Source organism: Salmo salar, chromosome ssa21 (genome assembly GCF_905237065.1).
Source record: "Salmo salar chromosome ssa21, Ssal_v3.1, whole genome shotgun sequence".
Taxonomy (NCBI): domain Eukaryota; kingdom Metazoa; phylum Chordata; class Actinopteri; order Salmoniformes; family Salmonidae; genus Salmo; species Salmo salar.
The window spans coordinates 44745292-44761084 of NC_059462.1; the positions used below are offsets into that span (position 1 = coordinate 44745292).

Here is a 15793-nt window from a genome sequence, read left to right on the forward strand (position 1 = left end):
TAAACCTCTCAGGTTAATTAAAGTTTAAATCCCAAATAGCCTATACAGGTTTGATTTATCATTAAAATTGATCAATCAGTCAAATTTGGTTTTTACAAAACCCATTCAGTAATCCAGTACTGACAGAAGTCCCGCCCCAGCGGGAATCCCATGTGGCTTCGGCCCAAGGAAGAAGTGTACCTAAGTGGGGAGTATTCCCAACATTTGATCTACTGTTTACACTTATGATATCCAATCAATGGAGATTGTATGGATTATCATCTCATTCAATTTAATAAGTTAAATTGTTGAACATACCTTAATGTTCTTGCAATCAAATGAGACACTTTTAAACTTCCCATATTAACCTGGATGAAGCAACCTCAGGTTAATTCAAGTTTAATACCCAGATAGCCTACCCAGGTAGGATTAATCATTGGCATTGATTAATTAATTCAATTTGCTTTTGCAAATTCATTCACGTCCAACTTCCACATTACTGGTACAGTACTGATGGTTCGTCAACATCTATAAATAGATTAAACTTGTCTTTGCAGCTTCCAATGAATTCCAAATCCAAACATTGAAAAAAATTAGGAACATTTTTCCTCTAAATTTTTCTAATAATGTGCAAGCTACCAAAGGAGGTGGTCACCACTCCTCCGCTAATTAGTGAACCTCAACCCATAAAAGGATCGATCTCTGACCTCAGCAGGGATACCAACCCTAATTATGACATTAGCGAAAACACAGCCGAAATTGCGAACGCTCTCCAAAATCAACCATCAAACACAGGCTTTGTGACGGTTCTCTCCACTTTAGCACTTATGTATCGCCATCAAAGGTTGGCATCGATCCAATACCACAGTGCACAGCTGAAGCACGTGCAAGACATGGCTAACATGAGAGCAAAGGTGGAGAGAACTGAGCAACTATTGACAAAAGCAGGAAATGAAAACATTCTGCTAGTCGAGGAACTGCGTTTGAAATCGGAAGAATTAAAAGTAATTGCAAATACGTATGACGATGAACGAGCACAAACTCTCCAACAAAATCATCGTCTGCAGGAACAACTCGATTTAGCCAAAACTAAATGCGATGTAGTCCATGCCAAACTAGATAAATCTGTCGAGTTATCTACAAACAGGAACGTGCAATTTGATAACATGCAGGCAGTTTTGTTGAACGTTACTCAAGGTAACAATGTTCTACTCCAAATTCTGCAGACCAATGACGATCAGTTGATGAACACAATGACAAAGTTGGATGACAAATCAGCAGAACTTATTGAAGTTGCTGACCAAATGAATGACGAGAGAACTCAGGTGATGAGGATGGAAATATTGATTTCTAAGCAAGCAGAGGAAATCTCATCACTGAATCTCTCGCTCCGTACTCGAGACCTCTATCTGCAAACCATGACAGATAAGTTTGAGCCCGAAAGGAGCAGGTGTGACACTCACGTGTCCAAAATTGGTATTCTAAGCGCTCAAATGGACTCTGCAATGCTGCAGAAGACCACCCATAGGCACCATCTGGAGGAAGTCCAGAATGGTCACGCTCTACAGCATGACTACCCATCCAAGCAACCGGAGTCCGGTACTCAAAGGAGTGAAGACGATAGGTTTCAGACATTGCCTCCATCATGTGTCCCTCAGTCTTCTCCTCTTGGCCATTCGGCACTGAGTAATATGGAGCCTCTTGGCCAACAAAGCCAAAGCACGGCTTCTCCTCTTGGCCTGTCGGCCCCAATTTCTCCACAGGATGAAGCCAACCCTCTCCGGCCGCTTGGCGCGGAATACCTTGACAAACTCGTCAAGAATTTCCCCACCTTTGACCCCGTTCCAGGTCATCCAAACGATACTGAGACGTTCCTAGCTGACATAGAGGACGCGTTGGGTGGCTACCCGAATGCTACGGGTTCTGACAGGGTTTACCTGTTGAAGCGAACGTCGAATAGACACGTGACAAGGTTCATTCGTCTACAACAGCAACACGTGCTAAATGACTACGCTAAACTTGCCACAGCTTTGAAATTAGAATTCAGTGGTTCTGCGACTCGCAAACACGATAGCTCACTGGCTAACACGGTCAAACAAGCTCGGAACGAACACCCACAAGCTTTCTATCATAGGCTTCGTTCAGCTTACTTTGGCCTACTCACGGAAACAGGAATGGAAGAGCTGTTACCATTCAAACAAATGTTTCTGTCGAACATGTATCCCACCTTCATTACCTACTTGGGCCCTGCAGCCCACGTTGGCTTGCCTATCTTACAACTCAGAGAGCTTGCAAGCACAGCTTTTAAGGCATCAAAAGCTCGCAACGCTAAGAGCCCTGACCACTCGGTTTTGAAGTTTGACCAGGAGCACTCACTCCAGTTAGAGGGTGCATTATCAGGTATTGGAGCGTCGAGAGCTGACGCACAACAACAGTTTCTACCACGAAACCATGATTCCAATAACCGCCGCGGTCGAAATAACTGTAAAGTACGTCGCCTTCAAAACGACTACCGCTACAATCGACCTGTTTGCTACGTTCCTGCACCCAACCCGCACAAAGTGTCAGAACACAAGGGTAACAAAGGGTTGAAGGACGATCAAAATGTAGACCAATGTTCTCCAGAAGTCCCACTACGGGAAGAACTAAAGCGAGAACAATTTGAGAAAAGGGTAAAAGATAAGTCACAAGGACTAGACAGGGAATTACCGGACACTAGGTCCACAGAAATTAACACCCATAGCAAAGACGTTAAAGTTCAAATTTCTCCCGCTCTCATTCAAGACCCTATCCAGGGCCCGCCTGATCAAGAAACAAGCCCCCGGGCTTTGTCTGTAGACTCTGATACAAAAGTTGCGAAGAAAAAGGTAAAACGCTTCGTTAAAGCCAAGCCCACTCAAAATCGGAAAAGTCAATCTGCTTCCACCTTGAACAGAAATGGCACATCACATCGTTGCGAACAACCACTCCACTTTGTGGGGAATATGTCCACTAACCACGAATCTAAACGGCCATACCTGGAAACAGTCCTGGAGGACTGTTTAACTTGTCATGCGCTAATTGATTCGGGTGCGACAATATCACTCATCTCTCAAACATTGTTTGTTGATCTCAAAAGGGTTTTGAAGCCAACTAAACGTTGGTTAAAAGTGGAACGATGCGAAACTACACTTCGAGGGGTCACTCAGACTACCTCGCCTCTCACATTGAGAGTCATGCTGAAACTACACTTCAAGGACGTATCGCTCGTTCACTCTGTGTATGTTACCAGCCTCGAAACTGTACCCCTGCTACTTGGAGCAGACTTGATGGATCGATTACTCCCATTGATGGATTGGAAAACCAACCAGGTATGGTCACAGGCCACAGTGACTTTTCCACTGACCACACTGTCTTCCCCTAACGCTAGCTGCAACGCAGTCATTCACGAGGGGTATCTGTCGAAAGCACCCCTTGGGAAGAAAAAGTTTTGAAAACACTTGGTGCAGAATCCGATCCGAGGAGATATTACGATATCTCGACACATTCCATCAGCCAATCTGATTGACCATTCTTTTCATGATTTCGAGCCCGCTGTCTCTGTGAATGAGCAACTTCCCTCCTCCTTGCAGTCGTGCAATACGGTAGTTGAGATGAACTTCTCTTGCCCTTCGGACACTTCCGCAAGCACTGCGGCCATCTCAGCAAGAAAAACATCGATGCACAGAGTATACTCTGCTTCCGATGATACACCTTCAGCTTTGTTGGGGAATTTCACCCCTTACAATGACACTAATGGTGTCAGTCCAGCAACTGACCCGATGACACCCACTGGTGAAACACTTTGCGATATCACAGACCGATATCCTCGTCTCAGTTTGCAGGTACTGAAGAGGTTGCCACACGCGGACGCGGTGGTGACTGACATACCTCGACAGCCACTGAGTGCTTTGAAGCACAAACACCAAGAGATTTGGTTGAAAGGTTACAGCCATTCTCATGATAACGCGGCCACTGACAACTCGTACATAGGGTCCGACCTTTTCGTTTGCGCCTCGGACACCAACACCACCCGCTGGTGGGGGGGTCCCGAGACACAAAGGGGGGGAATAGTAGCCCAGACCCATGATGAGCCTCATCGAGGCCGGTGGGGGGGTCGAGACTACGGACAACACCGTACGAGGCCACCAGAGCATAAATCAAATCTAGTTGTAAACTCCCCTATGAGAACAGTGAGGAGCAGACAGGCCCTTAGACGGGGATTATCTTAGAACACGTCTAAGATAGTACTGAGGTGTACCACACTGGTCGTAAAGGAAGTCCAGTGGACTTGTCCACCTCCAAAACAAATGGCAACAATAGTCATTCCTTGCCATGTGTAGGTTCAACTACAATACAACTAGTAATATGCTCCAATCATGTGTTCCCGGTAGATAATAGTTCAGAATAAATCGGTAGGACAACTGGACCCCTTGAATACCAGTACCAATACCACAGTCAGTCCAGCAACACTCAGTAAGAGGATTAGTAACCTCACAAGTTAAATTGCTATTGATAATAGCAACATAGGAGTCACTCAGAGTGCAACACGGGGAAGGGAATCTCCATTGCACTCTTCCAATGGTTAACACATGCCACTAATAAATAGAACCCTCCGTTCAGGAGAAAAGTTATTAGAAGTCATGAACCATGATCACACCACGTACGACTGGTCTAATACTTAGAGTACTTCCGTCGTGAGGTTAGCTCCTCCGTGGATAACATAGCTATGAAATAGACTTCATACCTACCGCCACTACAATAGTGGAAGACACCGTGACTTGTAGAAAACTACTACAGACTCCCTTGACACCAATTCTGACTGACCTCCAGGCATTGACCTGAAAATGACCTGACTACGTCAGACTCATTCTGAACAAGTTGTAATCTGCCAGGATACTTGGTTTTCTTCCCTTGACATGCGCGATTGTGTAAGCATAAACGCACATGCACAACGGAACATCCAATTAGGATTTATGCTTGGATCACTTAAGGGTCCAAGCAAAATACCAGCCTTATTAAAGTTGAACATTTACTTCTAGGCCTTTGACTCTACAGCACTCACCAGTTTTCTAACCAGAAGTCCATAGGTCATCCCTGTAGACTGACCAAAACTAGTGCCTTACAGCTGTAGACTTATCATATAGTTGTCAACTTAGGATAGTACCCTAAGCGCCACCCCGCAAATTAGGAAAGCCCTAAATATGTCATTAGACAATGCCATGATAGGGTCATTTTGCCAAGACCATGGACGTAGATAGAATACAGTCCAATTAGATGATTAAGGTGGCATAACTATATTTTGTTTTGTTTATGCTTTCATTCATTTTGTTCATTTTCTTCGGCACATAGAAAGTGATAAAGCCATAAACAACTCCCCCATACAACCATCAGTTAGTGCCACAACGCCGCTCATTTGGGAGGAAATGTAATGATATATTTCATGAGTGTGTGTGCGTTGTTAACATCTGCCTAAGTTACTGCCCAGATATTCCAGTCTGGACGACCAGACGACGGGTCCGGAACGGCGATCCCAATCCGGACATCCGCTTCCGAGCCATGGAACGGACATCTTCATTTGCAGAGACCCTACCCGGGTCGACCACCAGAGGGGGGAATGCAATAGCAACCACCAACTGGACATCTGCTGCCCAGCCTTGGAGCGGACTTCTTCATTTGCAGACACCCTACCCGGGTCGACTGCCAGATGGGGACCACAATGATGATCCACAACCAGGACAACCCACGTTCATTTTTATGTTGGTTTACAACATGCAGGTTAATCGCAAGATTGAACCCAACATGGGGGGACTGTCATGACGTTGGCCTGTGGGTAAGGTTTATGACCCCCCCCCCCCTTAAATACCTTTCTCCCTTCCCCTCTCTGACCCTACTGAAGGACTGCTGTCCTGAAGGACTGTTGTCCTGTTAAATATAGAGAGTCTGGGAACATCAAACAAATGGGGAAAGGAACCATATTTTTGTAATAAAACCAGTTGGAAATATGCTTTGGAACGTGATGAGTATGGATGTCAGTTCGTTGTTATCTGAGACATTATGACTGATGACAGGACGACATAAACTGTACCTGAGAAAGTATACACCCTCTAGTTATCAGAGTAACATGGAATTGTTATGCAATTGAAATGTTTGTTAGGAGATTAAATGTAATTTTAGCTTCCAAATGAGAGAATTGGGTTTTCATAAGGAAAGTGCCCTGCTTGATCAGTGGCCCACCCCTGTGAAGAGACAGGGGTTATAAACGATGAAACACATCCCTCCCCCTCTCCACTATATAAGCCTTTGACGAAAAGATAACCACGTTGTTCCAGCACGTGAGGTCTGCAGCCTCTACGTTAGAAGGACACACAGGTCAAGTACAGAACTAAGCCAACCTCGGTGTGAGCTTTGGTGGCGAATGGTATGAACTTTGAGCTTATTCACTACAGAAGTGATACTTCCTAGCCGTTGAGTTAGCAGCGGCCGCTGTAAACGTGGGCTAGGAAAGGACGGACGACGGATCCAGTCTAACAACCAGACGAAGATACCACCACGTATCCAATTTACCACCAGAGACATTCTTCCGATAACAGGAAGATCTGTTGGCCAACCCGGCCAGCATCTACGACCAATCTACCGAAGCGCAGCTCAGAGTAAATATTTATTGCATTTTCCTTTTCCAAATGGGCAGTAATTTAGAATGCATAAGATAATGTATTTACGATAGCATAGCTGCTGTTTCTTTATTCCTAAGTCTTCCCGCTCTTTCATTCAAGCCCAACCCCCTTTCCTTTGCGTAACCAGCCGTCATATCTGTTCCGTCTACCGGGACGTTTTCTGTATGACATCATTTGTATTCTGTGTATTTGTAATTCTGTGTGATTAGTTAGGTATTTAGTAAATAAATAATTAAACCCAATTTTGTATTGCTGATTCAACTTGTTAGCCAGGGTTCGTGAAGATAGCCAAGAATTTACAACTTTCATTATGAGACTGAAAATAAGATAAGGGTTAATATTGACTGCTATCGATGTAAAATATTACGAAGTATTTTAAGAGTTTATTCGGAAGATAACGGCTCTATAAACGTTCTTCCGTGGTGCCCCGACTTTCTAGTTAATTACATTTACATGATTAGCTTAATCAGGTAATATTAATTACAGAGAGAATTTTATAGGTTAGCATGTCATATCACTTAATCCGGCATAGCCAAAGACACGACAGCTCTTAGAATGGGGCTCCAAATGGAACTCAACATCCATTAAACAACCTGTCACTTTGTATGAGGAAACCATGACAACTTGAATACAGAATACATTAAAACCATGACAATGAATACGGAATATATTAAAACCATGACAATGAATACAGAATACATTAAAACCATGACAATGAATACAGAATACATTAAAACCACGACAATATGAATACAGAATACATTAAAACCATGACAATGAATACAGAATACATTAAAACCATGACAATGAATACAGAATACATTAAAACCACTACAATATGAATACAGAATACATTAAAACCACAACAATATGAATACATTAAAACCACAACAATATGAATACAGAATACATTAAAACCACAACAATATTAAAACATTAAAACCACAACAATATGAATACATTAAAACCACAACAATATGAATACATTAAAACCACAACAATATGAATACATTTAATCCACGACAATATGAATACATTAAAACCACAACAATATGAATACATTAAAACCACAACAATATGAATACATTAAAACCACGACAATATTAATACAGAACACAAAAAAAAAACATGACAATAGTCAGTTACACAACTGAACGCCTTCCGCATTTAACCCAACCCCTCTGAATCAGAGAGGTGCAGGGGCTGCCATAATTGACATCCACGTCTTCGGCGCCCGGGGAACAGTGGGTTAACGACAGATTTTTATCTTGTCAGCTCAGGGATTCGATCCAGCAACCGTTCGGTTACTGGCCCCACACTCTAACCACTAGGCTACCTGCCGCCTCCTCCCATTCATGAGGAGTAAATATGTGACTTATGACATCTGACAAGAAAACTCTATGATAAGCTCAATGATAAGTCTTTGACAGCCCATTCTCACAAAACCACGTCAGTCTTCAGATTCTGGAACAAGGTTTTCCAAATCGCATTCTGGAGAGGTAGCCAGTTGGTAACTGACTTTCATTCAAATATTCAACTAATCCAAATATTTTACTAAATATTCAACTAAGTCTTCTCTCTGGACCATAATTAAATAAGCGTAAATCTGCTGATTAGCCTAACTGCATCGTTGGATGGAAAGCTTATAGACCCAGACGTCTATCAAAACAGCCTTCCCTGTAGCTCAGTTGGTAGAGCATGGTGTTTGCAACACATGGTGTTTGCAACACCAGGGTTGTGGGTTTGATTCCCACGGGGGGCCAGCACAGGAAAAAATGAAATGTATGCATTCACTACTGTAAGTCGCTCTGGATAAGAGCGTCTGCTAAATGACTAAAATGTAAAATGTAAAACAGATATGATCTTACTACCAATCTCAACCTCAGAGTTCCTTCTAGCCAGAGTTTCTGTGTGCATCCCAAATGGCACCCTATTTAAAAGGGAATAGGATGCCAATTGCGACTCAACCCTCACATCTTATTCATTCCACCTAACTTATAGATTCAGATCCTCCTCAGATCCCAATGACTTCATCATACTCCTCCATATGAAATCAGTGTTATTGTACACATTCCCTCCAATTTTCTTCCGGTCTCAGACCCAAATTAGTGTAATTATACACATTCCCTCAAGGCTCTGACCCAAAAGGAACAGAGCTGAGGAGAGGAAAGCTTCTTGTTTTAAGATAGTCACTCATACCATGGATCATTTAGCTATTTGATTTTGAATTTTAAGAAGACTTTATGTATACACAAAATTATAAATTTGGCCTTTACTACTATAGCCCATAGAAATGTATTCAATAACACATTCATAAATGGAAAAAAAGAGCATCCAGTAAGGTTTGGAAGTGTGTGTCCTACATCTAGGAGATATAAGAAAGATCAGGAAGTATTTTAGTTTTTTTGGACACATATTTAACTTCTTGTTTTTGTTGGCACAAGACTACCTCCATACTTCCATTAATTTGTGTTGGTTACCTTCAGATGAACCCTGTGACACTTGTGGGGGGTCGTAGAGCAAAACGGAGAAAACACAATTGTGTTCGTGAGAGTCTTCCCTTTTTACAGGGTCATATTAGTTCAGCCTGGTCTCATAGACTAGACGTAACATAGTACATACTGTATAAATCCGGGACACTCAAATTAGTATATGTTACATTTGAAGTGGTTAAGACAGATGGTTATTTAAGGAAAAAACAGAAGTAGTGGCCTCCCGAGTGGCGCAGTGGTCTACTGCACTGCATCGCAGTTGCTAGCTGTGCCACTAGAGATTCTGGTTCGTGACTGGGAGACGCATGGGGAGGTGCACAATTGTCCCAGCGTCGTCCGGGTTAGGAGAGGGTTTGCCAAGTCGCCAGGTGTACGGTGTTTCCTCCGACACATTGGTGCGGCTGGCTTCCGGGTTAAGGAGCAGTGCGAATTGGCTGGGTTGTGTTTCGGAGGACGCACGGCTCTCGACCTTTGCCTCTCCCGAGTCTGTACGGGAGTTGCAGTGATGGGACAAGACTGTAACTACCAATTGGGGATAAAGAAAAAGACAGTAGGGTGGTTGGGAGTTCGAATCTCATCAGGGACAACTTTAGATTTTTAGGCAATTTGCAACTTTTCAACTACTTTTTAGCTACTTTGTAACTACTTAGCATGTTAGCTAACCCCTCCCCTAACCCTAGCCCTAACCCTTTTAGCTAACCCTTCCGCTAACCCTAAGCTTAACCCTAACTCCTAACCCTAACCCCTAGCCTAGCTAACTTTAGCCAGCTAGCTTTTGTTAGCCACCTAGCTAAAATTCCCAACATATCATACGTTTAGCAAATTTGGAACATATTGTAACATAACATATAATACGAATTGTAATTCATAACTTATCATACGAAATGGGTGATGGATATCCACAAATTAATACAAACCATATGAAACTTAACATATCATCCTAAATGTAGTGTCTCGGATTTACATACAGAATAATAAGAAATGCTCTGTGACCGAATTGATTAGTTTGTAGCCCAAAAGGTTTGGACGATGTTGTTCATGAGAGTCATCTGTCCATAGTGTGGTCAAACTGTACAGGCGTTTTCGTGAGAAGACCGATTTTCCAGTTGTCTCATGGTGTGACAAACACCGCTGTAGCTTGGCCACCTTCCACTGCAGATGCGGAAAGCCGACAGAGGCGGATGCCCTGGATTGAGACATAGCCCATGCAAAAATAAACTGCCATTTCTAGCTTAAATTGATGGATTTTGATGGTGATTTTTTTTATTATGTTACTTAGATTGACACACAGGATTTTTGGAGAATTCAATCATTCCTATTTTTTATATGAATAAAATTCAGCATTTTGACCCTCGGTGCAGCCTCTGTGACTACTGGGAAGATTTGAACCCACTTAACCCCAAAATGTCTCCAAAGGTTCACCGTCACTGTAAAGCCCTAGTTATGTTGTTGCTTTCACAAAGTCATTTCTGAAGATTATTATTTATTTAATGTGATTAGTAATTCATTTACGTCTGTCCCTTATTTTAGGGTAAACCCTGTTACGTGAACTGAACTCTCGCTTTAATATGTGACTTGTTATTTCAGGAAACTCGGCCTATGTCACACGTCACTACTTCACATGAGAGTCATTTGAACGTAAACCTTCTTTTCATATCAAAATGTGTTTTCTTGGCAGAAATGCCTTCTGAAACATGTGAACGTTCATGTGCCTTATAACACATTTTTATGCCATCTGTAAATACGAATACAATTTTTAAATTACGAGCCTAGATGGTTTAGCCATAGAAAAAGCCTGAAACCTTCCCATTAGCCATGATTGGATGAGATAATGTGTGGGCTGGACATGCCAAGAGATCGAGTTCATAAATCAGTGGAATTAGAGTATGATAGCTAAGGAGATCTTCAAACTAAGGCCAACCATGGCATCTGTGACAGAGAGGGAGAAGCGTCCTTCCATGTATACGGGTAAGATAGTCTAGCTAGCTACATTTTCAGATATTACATGTTTCTAATTTAGTCAGAAAGTTGTTTTCATTTCAAGTTAAAGTGTACTGTTAGCTAGATAGCTAACGTTAGCTGGCTGGCTTGCTAGCTAACGTGACGTGTATGATCTGTGTAGTAATTTTATTCATATATCAGAGCCATTTGCTTTGCTAGTTTTAGCCTAATGTTAGCTAGCTAACATTGAACCTGGTTGGTTAGCTTCCTGCAGATTTATGCAGGGTAGTCATGAGTTGGGATTATGGTTCATTGTTTAGCTAGCTAGCTACATGTCTTAACAAAAAACTCCACTATGCAAGTAACCATTTCAATAGAATGTTCATGATGTCAATGTGACAACTGTTAATAGACGTAGCTGGTAAATTCGCTTTAGCTATCTACTCCGATTTCAGAGCACTCTCGTCTGAGTGTGCCAGAGTGCAGAAGTAACTGACAAATTTACAAACGCTCAACACCTGTTGAATATGGCCGGTGGCAGTAAATGTTGGCAAAAAAGCTTAATTAAATTGTTGCCAGCAGCACAGTTGCAGTCACCAACGCTCTGGATAACATAAAAATAGCCTAACCAGCTCTGCTAGGGTATGTAAAAAGGTCAGAGTGAGCTGTTCTCTCTTTTGTGTCTGGAAGTAGCTAGCAAGCTAGCCAACGTTAGCCAGTTAGCTTGTGTGTTTGACTGCCGTTGTTTGGACAGAATGCTTAGATCAACCCTACTGGCCAGAGAGTGCAGTGTGCCCTCTGAACGCTCCGAGAGTGAAACGCTCTGAATTTAAGAACGGACAATCTGACAACGCTTTGAGTTTACGGGCAAGGCTATAGATTAAGAGGGTGTGAACGATGCTGAATGGGTACAGACAAAGAAGAGCTCTCCAGTTGGTGTAACAAAACATTCAAAGGCCATTTTCTCAAAAGTGAGAAAAAGTTGATTAACTCTCAAAGCAGAATTACTTTCCCATTCTTCCTCAACTGTAGTGTATATATCATTTTCTAGCTCTGAGTCTCACAATTTCAAATGTTGCTACATAAGACCGAATCAAGCCGGTTGGTCATATATGGTGAACCTATTTCTTTTTAAATATATACATTTTTTAAGGAAACATTGATCATCTAATAGTCAAATCATAGGGTAAAAGCAGGGGAGCTGGCTCAACTCTTTTTGGCAGTTTGTTTGTGTTTTGTGCTGGAAAACTGAGTGGGTTGAGCGTGTTATAGATCAACAGACTAGAAATGTTTTAACAATTGTATTTTTTTGCATTCAATTGTGCTCCTTGAGCCACACAATAAACTTCCATTCCCCTGTCACAAGCAGATTGATGACGGATTTAATATGAAATCATCCACCCTGTTATGGTCAACCCATTTATGGTCAACTTTGTTACGGTCAACCCAGCACTTAATAGGCACTTACTATAGTATTTTTTACTTAACCTCAAGGTGGGAAAATGTGTTTATGAAGTTGAACATGTGCTATTTATGACAGGATGTTAAAATTAGGTGAAATCAAGTTACACTTCTCAAAAGGCGCCGAATTGGTGGAACGACCCAAGATAAGTGTGCCCATACCAGTTGCTATCTCTCACATTTCCAGGGTTAACACACACACAAAGGCAGCTGGGGGAAGAGTTACAGTGGGGGGAAAAAGTATTTGATCCCTTGCTGATTTTGTATGTTTGCCCACTTACAAAGAAATTATCAGTCTATCATTTTAATGGTAGGTTTATTTGAACAGTGAGAGACAGAATAACAACAAAAAAATCCAGAAAAACGCATGTCAAAAATGTTATAAAATCATTTGCATTTTAATGAGGGAAATAAGTATTTGACCCCTCTGCAAAACATGACTTAGTACTTGGTGGCAAAACCCTTGTTGGCAATCACAGAGGTCAGACGTTTCTTGTAGTTGGCCACCAGGTTTGCAGACATCTCAGGAGGGATTTTGTCCCACTCCTCCATGCAGATCTTCTCCAAGTCATTAAGGTTTCGAGGCTGACATTTGGCAACTCGAACCTTCAGCTCCCTACACAGATTTTCTATGCGATTAAGGTCTGGAGACTGGCTAGGCCACTCCAGGACCTTAGTGTGCTTCTTCTTGAGCCACTCCTTTGTTGCCTTGGCCGTGTGTTTTGGGTCATTGTCATGCTGGAATTCCCAACCACGACCCATTTTCAATGCCCTGGCTGAGGGAAGGAGGTTCTCACCCAAGATTTGACAGTACATGAAATGATGCGATGAAGTTGTCCTGTCCCCTTAGCAGAAAAACACACCCAAAGCATAATGTTTCCACCTCCATGCTTGACGATGGAGATGGTGTTCTTGGGGTCATAGGCAGCATTCCTCCTCCTCCAAACACGGTGAGTTGAGTTGATGTCAAAGAGCTCCATTTTGGTCTCATCTGACCACAACACTTTCACCAGTTGTCCTCTGAGTCATTCAGATGTTCATTGGCAAACTTCAGACGGGCATGTATATGTATGCTTGATCAGGGGGACCTTGCGGGCACTGCAGGATTTAAGTCCTTCACGGCGTAGTGTGTTACCAATTGTTTTCTTGGTGACTATGGTCCCAGCTGCCTTGAGATCATTGACAAGATCCTCCCGTGTAGTTCTGGGCTGATTCCTCACCGTTCTGATGATCATTGCAACTCCACAAGGTGAGATCTTGCATGGAGCCCCAGGCCGAGGGATATTGACAGTTATTTTGTGTTTCTTCCATTTGCGAATAATCGCACCAAATGTTGTCACCTTCTCACCAAGCTGCTTGGCGATGGTCTTGTAGCTTTTTCCAGCCTTGTGTAGGTCTACAATCTCGTCCCTGACATCCTTGTAGAGCTCTTTGGTCTTGGCCATGGTGGAGAGTTTGGAATCTGATTGATTGATTGCTTCTGTGGACAGGTGTCTTTTTTACAGGTAACAAGCTGCGGTTAGGAGCACTCCCTTTAAGAGTGTGCTCCTAATCTCAGCTCGTTACCTGTATAAAAGTCACCTGGGAGCCAGAAATCTTTCTGATTGAGACTGGGTCAAATACTTATTTCCCTCATTAAAATGCAAATCAATTTATAACATTTCTGACATGCGTTTTTCTGGATATTTTTGTTGTTATCCTCTCTAGGGTATGTGGGACGAAATCGTCCCACCTACTCAACAGCCAGTGGAATCCTGTGGCGCGTTATTCAAATACCTTAGAAATGCTATTACTTCAATTTCTCAAACATATGACTATTTTACACCATTTTAAAGACAAGACTCTCGTTAATCTAACCACACTGTCCGATTTCAAAAAGGCTTTACAACGAAAGCAAAACATTAGATTATGTCAGCAGAGTACCCAGCCAGAAATAATCAGACACCCATTTTTTAAGCTAGCATATAATATATAACCCAAACCACAGCTAAATGCAGCACTAACCTTTGATGATCTTCATCAGATGACACTCCTAGGACATTATGTTATACAATACATGCATGTTTTGTTCAATCAAGTTCATATTTATATCAAAAAACAGCTTTTTACATTAGCATGTGACGTTCAGAACTAGCATACCCACCGCAAACTTCCGGTGGATTTACTAAATTACTCACGATAAACGTTCACAAAAAACATAACAATTATTTTAAGAATTATAGATACAGAACTCCTTTATGCAATCGCTATTTCCGATTTTAAAATAGCTTTTCGGCAAAAGCACATTTTGCAATATTCTGAGTAGATAGCCCAGCCATCACGGGCTAGCTATTTAGACACCCACCAAGTTTGGCCCTCACCAAACTCCGATTTACTATTAGAAATGTTTTATTACCTTTGCTGTTCTTCGTCAGAATGCACTCCCAGGACTTCTACTTCAATAACAAATGTTGGTTTGGTTCAAAATAATCCATAGTTATGTTCAAATATCCTCTGTTTTGTTTGTGCGTTCAAGACACTATCAGAAGGGTGATGAAGGGTGACGCGCCCGACGCGTTTCGTGATTAAATAATTCTTAATATTCCATTACCCTACTTCGAAGCATGTCAACCGCTGTTTAAAATACATTTTTATGCGATTTTTCTCGTAAAAAAGCGATAATATTCCGACCGGGAAACCCTGTTTTAGTTCAAAGACGAAAAAATAAAAACATGGTGTCGCCTCATTGTTCTCTGATCGACAATTATCCAAATGCGCTACTGTTTTTCAGCCAGGGCCTGCAAAGACATCATTCACCAGTTTGCCGCCTTCTGAGAGCCTATGGGAGCCGTAGGAAGTGTCATGTTACAGCAGAGATCCTCAGTTTTCAATAAAGAGAGTGTAGAAGCCCAAGAAATGGTCAGACAGGCCACTTCCTGTAAGGAATCTTCTCAGGTTTTTGCCTGCCATATGAGTTCTGTTATACTCACAGACACCATTCAAACAGTTTTAGAAACTTTAGGGTGTTTTCTATCCAAAGCCAATAATTATATGCATATTCTAGTTTCTGGGCAGTAGTAATAACCAGATTAAATCGGGTACGTTTTTTATCCGGCCGTGCAAATACTGCCCCCTACCCTAGAGAGGTTATTCTGTCTCTCACTGTTCAAATAAACCTACCATTAAAATTATAGACTGATCCTTTCTTTGTCAGTGGGCAAACGTACAAAATCAGCAGGGGATCAA

The 15793-nt window shown here is 42.1% G+C and overlaps 1 protein-coding gene across 1 annotated transcript in view; it reads right to left on the reverse strand.

Annotated features, from left to right (window-relative positions):
• pth2ra (parathyroid hormone 2 receptor a) overlaps nt 1-15793 on the reverse strand; it is a 118095-nt gene that overhangs the window by 17093 nt on the left and 85209 nt on the right. The window lies entirely within an intron of this gene.